The sequence below is a fragment of the Elephantulus edwardii genome, unplaced genomic scaffold (assembly GCF_000299155.1).
Source record: "Elephantulus edwardii isolate Elephantulus edwardi_28Jun2011 unplaced genomic scaffold, EleEdw1.0 scaffold00420, whole genome shotgun sequence".
Classification (NCBI taxonomy): Eukaryota; Metazoa; Chordata; class Mammalia; order Macroscelidea; family Macroscelididae; genus Elephantulus; species Elephantulus edwardii.
This window is the reverse complement of record NW_006400170.1, coordinates 52,325-58,694: the sequence shown is the minus strand read 5'-3', so window position 1 is coordinate 58,694 and position 6,370 is coordinate 52,325.

Below are 6,370 nucleotides of genomic sequence, written 5' to 3'. Positions count from 1 at the left end.
GCTGTGAATACAATGGCATCCAAGCTGAAATCCTCCTGTTATTTCTGATAGAGAAGGAAAAAGAAGTATTACAAAATATTGGGAACAAATGGAAGATTTTCATTAGTGTTGGGTGGCCAGCTCAGTGTTGTGAAAATTCCAATGGCTATAATTTAGCTCCATGCTCAGCCAATTGCATGAAATTCTTCCCCCTTGGCCCACTTTTGAGGCCAGGGTGATTAGTTCCTTTGTGTATTGTGCTCAATTTTGCATTAAATCAGTTGGCTGCCATTTTGTCCCAATTCATAATACCTTTTGGCCTAAACAGATATTTTGAGCCTAAAGGGAAACATAAAGTGATGATGGTTGAATGATAGTTGTTTGCACAGTCCTCCGTTCCAGCTCTAAGATCCGTAGGAGATGTGGGAACTTTTCACTCTTCGTGCATTCTTTGGGGATTCACACACAGCCAAGACTTTCACTTGAAGGAGCTCCTGCCCATTCCATGTTTGCTGGTCCAAACGCTTCTTAGAACCACAGAATGTTAGCCGTGGAAGCAACATTCAGGTTGTCTAACCTAAGGGCTTCTGATTTAGATTAGGAAATGTAAACTCAGAAAATAAAAGTCACACACCACCTTTTTAATTTTAGTTGAATGTTTTTATCATTATGTTCTGACTACTTATAGCCACAGGTGTTGCATTTTATACTTTGTTCTGCTCCCGCTGGGCACCATGGAAGACAGTAAGTGAGGACCATCCCATACATGGAAAGACACAAGCATGAAACAGCAAGAATAATAGCTGCTCTTTACTGAACTCTGACTGTGAAAAGCAGTTTTGATATCATTATCATCCTTACCACATTTCACATGCACATGAAAATTACATTTTACAGATGAAGAAATTAAGATTAACAGAGTTTATAAAGGAAAAACCAAGATAGGATCTAAATTTAGTTCATTAAGCTGGAAAGCACATTTCTTCTATAATTCCAAACTGTGTACTATCTAATTTGGGAAGGACTGGAGAGCATTAAGCTAAGTGAACTAACTCAGACTCATAAGAACAGATACTGTAGAAGACCATTATTGTAGAACATGTACGAGGACCCAAGGGGGGAAGAGGAGAGCAGAGAGATAAGGACGGGTGGGGATGGGTAGAGGGAAGGGTAGGTAAAGGAAACTGGAAAGATTCCGTGTGAAAAAGAAAACAAAATAAAAAGTACAAACTTGGTGAGTAAAACAGTATAAAATAAAAATATTTTTTAAAAAACTGAAAAATTGTGAAAACAGAGGCACCTTGCTTAAAATATTAAAAATGCATGTTAAGGTTTGAACTGTGAGCCTCCAAATATGTGCTAAAATCTTAACTCTTGAACATGTACCTGTGATGCTGTTTGGAAAGAAAGGTTTTCTTCTAGAGGAATCATGAAGATTTGCATGAGAAGACCCTCTATGAGGTGGATTGATTCAGTGACTGGGGTACTCGGGATGGGTGTGTAGGGGGCAATGAGATTGGCACAGGATAGAGCACGGTTTAGGGCTATGAGTCGCAAACGACTCGATGGCACATAACAACAACAACAACAACAACAACAATTATAGCCTGCATCCTAAATACAATCATTTCTGAGTTATGAAAACAGCCGAGCAGATGCTGATACACACACAGGGGAAGGGGAAGACATTACCGAGACAAGTTCACCTACAAGGCTTGCTGGCAGCTACAAGGAGCCGAAACAGACAGGGAAGGGCTCGCCCTGAAAGTCACACCCAGGGTTTAGACTTCAAGTCTCCTGGATAGTGAGAAAATATTTTGTTGGGTTTTTTTTTTTCAAACCAATGCTTTTGTGTCTTGTCTTTTATGGCAGCACTAGGTGATTAAGATGCAGCCATGAGAATTCCTTGGGTTTCAATAGAATACTCTGGCTGGCAGTTACTTGGTCTGGGATCTATATTCTTAAAAGTGTTAAAGACTCACAGCTTGTGATAGCTTACAACAAACTGATCAACAAATAAAAATCACACTCTTTGAAAATCTTGAGGGGTGAAAGATAATTAGGTTGGGAGGAAGATATCTTTCATTCATACTTGTTCAATCTCTAAAGTTACCTTTGCTGTTGTTAAGCCCCATCGAGTCAAGTATGACCCTAAGAAAAGCTATGAATAACTAATCTGAAATCTCTCCTGTCGTGTGCCAACTTCACACTTCCTGACACGTTCAAGTTCATTGCAGTAGTCACTTCAACACCACGCTAAAAGGAATTAAGTCTTCTTCTGTAATTTTTATTTTCCAGCTCTCAGAAGCATAGCAAGTGATTGAAAAGGCCATGGCCTGAATCAGGCACATCTTCGTCTTCAAACTGACATCATTACTTCTCAAAAATCTGACAAGGTTCCTCACTGCAGACTTTCCCAGTACAATATGTCTCCTGATTTTCTGACTGCTGATGCCAAGGATATTGATTGTGGATCCAAGTAATACAAATTTTTTGACAACTTTAATCTTTTTTCCTTCTATCATGAAGTTGCCTATTGGTCCAGAGGTAAGAATTTTTTATTTTCTTATCTTTGGGATACAATCCATATTGAAGGCTGTACTCTTTGATCTTCTACAACTAGGGCTTCAAGTCCTCCTCACCTTTCAGGAAGAAGATTGTGTCATCTTGTGTCAAGACTCATTATTTACAACTCTTACTCTGATCCTGATGTCACATTCTTCTTCACAGAGTACAGATTCTCAAATAGTTTGCTCAGATTGAATAATTATGAAGAAAGAATAAACCCCAATGCACATTTTTCCTAATTTTAAGCCATATAGTGTTCACTTGCTCTGTTTGCATTACATCCACTTGTTCTAGGTATAGATTTTGCATGTGCACAATTAAGTGTTCTGGGATTCCCATTCTTCTCAATGTTAGCCATAACTTGTTACGATCCACATAGTCAAATGCCTTTGCACAGTCAATAAAGCATAAATAGAAATTCTTCTGATATTCTTTACTATCAGCCTGGATCCATCTGACATCAGTAAGGGTATCTCTGGTGCCATTGATGTAATGTATTTTTGTTGTTGTTAGATGTCATAGAGTCAAGCATGACTCATAGTAACCCTATGAACAAAAGATTTGAACCCTGATCCATCCTGTGCCATTTTCACATTTCATGACACACAAGAGCCCATTGCAGTAGTCACCGTATCAATCCACCTGGTTGAGGGTCTTCCTCTCCTTTGCTGACCCTCCACTCTTCCCAACATCATGTTCCTCTACAAGGAATAGCCCCTTCTAGCAACATGCCCAAAGTATGTGAGGTGAAGCCTCATCATTCTTGCCTCCCAAGGGCACTCTGGCTGCATCCTCTCCAAGACATATCTGTTCATTGTCTTGGCTGTCCATGGGATATTCAGTACTCTTCTCCAGTATCATAACTCAAATACGCCAATTCTTTTTCTATCACCCTTATTCATTGTCAAGCTCTCGGGTGCATAGCTAGTAATTGGAAAGATTATGGTCTGAATCAGATGCACCTTAGTCCTCAAACTGACATCATGACTCCTCAATAATTTGGAAAGGTCCCTCACCTTAGATTTTCCCAGTGCAATGCATCTCCTTATTTCCTGACTGCTCTTACCAAGGGTGTTAACTGTGGATCCAAGCAAGATGAAGCTATTGACAGTCTCAATCTCCTCTCCATCTATCATGACATTGCCTATTGGTCCAGTGGTAAGAATCTTCATTTTCCTAACATTAAGATATGATCCATACTGCATTCCTTAATCTTCTGCAACAAGCGCTTCAAGACCTCCTCACTTTCAGCAAGTAAGGTCGTGTCATCTGCATAACACAGGTTGTTGAGTCTCCCTCCAATCTGATGCCACACTCCTCTTCTCCAGCTTCTCAGATAATTTGTTCCGCATATAGATTGAATAGGTGTGGACACATGGACAGAGAATACAACCCTGTCACACTCCCTTTCCAATTCCAAACTATGCAGTGCTCTCCTGCTCCGTTGGTACAACAGCCTTTTGCTCCAGGTATAGGTTCTGCATGAGCACAATCAAGTGCTCTGATTCTTCTCAATGTCATGATCCACACAGTCAAATGCCTTTGCATAGTCAATAAAGCACAAATAGATATTCTTCTGGTATTCCTTATTTTTAGCCAGGATCCATCTGACATTAGCAATGATATACTTGGTGCCAGGACCTCTTCTAAATCCTGCTTGAACTTCTGGCAGTTCCTTATCTATGTATTGTTCCAGCCCTTTTTAAACACTCTTCAACAGTATTTTGCTTGCATGCTGTATCAAATGCTATTGCTTGATAATTTCCACATTCAGTTGGATCACCTTTATTGGGAATGGGAACAAATATAGACCTCTTCCAATCTGTTGGCCTGTGGCCCTTGGGCCTGGTATTAATTGTGTTTGGAGAGAACATTGTTCAAGGTAATGCAGTACTTGTCTGTTTGCTGTACTGATATTACTGTGATACTAAAATCTGTGTGTTAAGTGCCAAAAGGGTTTCCTATTGTGGACGAGTTTTGGTGGAGCTCCCTGATTAAGACAGACTAAGAATCAGGATGGGCCATCTTCTTCCCAAATAACAGGCCTTTGAAAATCCTATGAACCCTGAATAAAGAGGATATTTCTATTAGTGCAGTGGTAGAGCACAGATTGGAAGTCACTTGAAAGGAGGAAAAGCAATAACAAACATATTTTTTTAATAATTTTAATGAACATTTACAGAGATTTTGGATTTCCATTCATTCATTGCTGCACTTCTCTCCCCCCCCACCCCCCCCCCCCAGTTCACTCCTCTCTTTCAAAAGTAAAAGAAACACTCCCTCGCTGGTACACAATCCCCCCGCACCCCTCCCACTGCCCCAAGTACATTCCACTATGCAACCTTAATTGTTGATTCTTGTGATAACCACATTACCCTATCATACATATTTTTAAAATTGGAACATGGAATGTACATGGCTTAAATTTTGGAAAACTGGAAATGTTAAAAATGAAATGGAATGCATGAATATGTACATACTAGGCATTAGTGAGATGCAAGGTACCAGCTTTGCCTCTTTAAATCACACAATCATGTGGTATACAATGAAAGGAATTAAAAACAGAGGAAGAGTGGTGTTGCATTCAAAGTAAAAAGAGTAAATTTCAAGTTCTATCCTGAAATACAGTGTTGTGAGTGATAGGATAATATCCACATGCATACAAGGAAGGTCCATTAACATGACTATTATTCAAGTATGTTTATATATCTAGAGCCAAAGTGGAAGATATTGTGAATTTTTACCCAATTTTTCAGTCTTATGACATGTATTAGGGCCCCTAATTTTGTTCTTATTCTTTCTTTAATCATCTTTACAGTTTTAGGGTTTTCAGGTCTTTGATTCCTCTCAAATTAGTTATCGTACATGATGATAAATAGAGGTTCTGTGTCATTTTTTTCCTGTGAATGGATGCCCAATTTTTCTGGCATTGTTTCTATAGAGATGTTGCCTGTGGGGTGAGAAAAATACTACAGCCTCTTCAGGACATCATTGCTCTCCTGGGTATGGATGAACTTTCTGAGGAAGAAAAGTTGACTGTGTCTCGTGCACAGCATTTCCTGTCTCAGCCATTCCAGGTTGCTGAGGTTTCTCATGGGTCACATGGGGAAGCTGGTACCCTGGAAGGAGACCATCAAAGGATTTCAGCAGGTGAATATGACCATCTCCCAGAGCAAGCCTTCTATATGGTGGGACCCTTTGAAGAAGCTATGGCAAAAGCTGATAAGCTGGCTGAAGAACATTAGTGAGGGGGTCTTTTATTTGGACAAATTGTACACTGTGCTTTTCATCTTCTTGCCCCTAGTCCAAAAAGCTTCCATTTTCTGTGTAAGCCACATGAAAATGAAGATGTTGTGTTGTCTAAAGAGTGTTTAAAGTTTCCAGTAAAATGTTCATCCCTCATATCTATCTGTTTTTTTGTTGTTTTTTTTTGCCAACATTCAAGTTTTTTACTGTTTTTAGAGTGGCCAAAAGAAATAATTTCTAGCAAAAAGAATATTCGTCTCTTGTACTGATATACAACTGAGTTTTATGAAAGGTTTTCTGTAAATAATAATTAAATAGGGCAATTGCTAAAAAAAAAAAAAGCAACAAGCCACAAACAAACAAACAAAAATTCAGCCGTCTATAGGTGGATGGATTTACTGGGTTGTAGCTCCTACCCCAAGACTTCCATCAGAAATTGGAAGAATCTGTTCTGGAAAACAATGTATTAGAATTCTGTAAATACACATCAACAAGGCAAAGAACAAGAACCATATGGTCCTATCAATTGATGCAGAAAAAGCCTTTGATAAAATCCAACACCCTTTCATGATTAAAG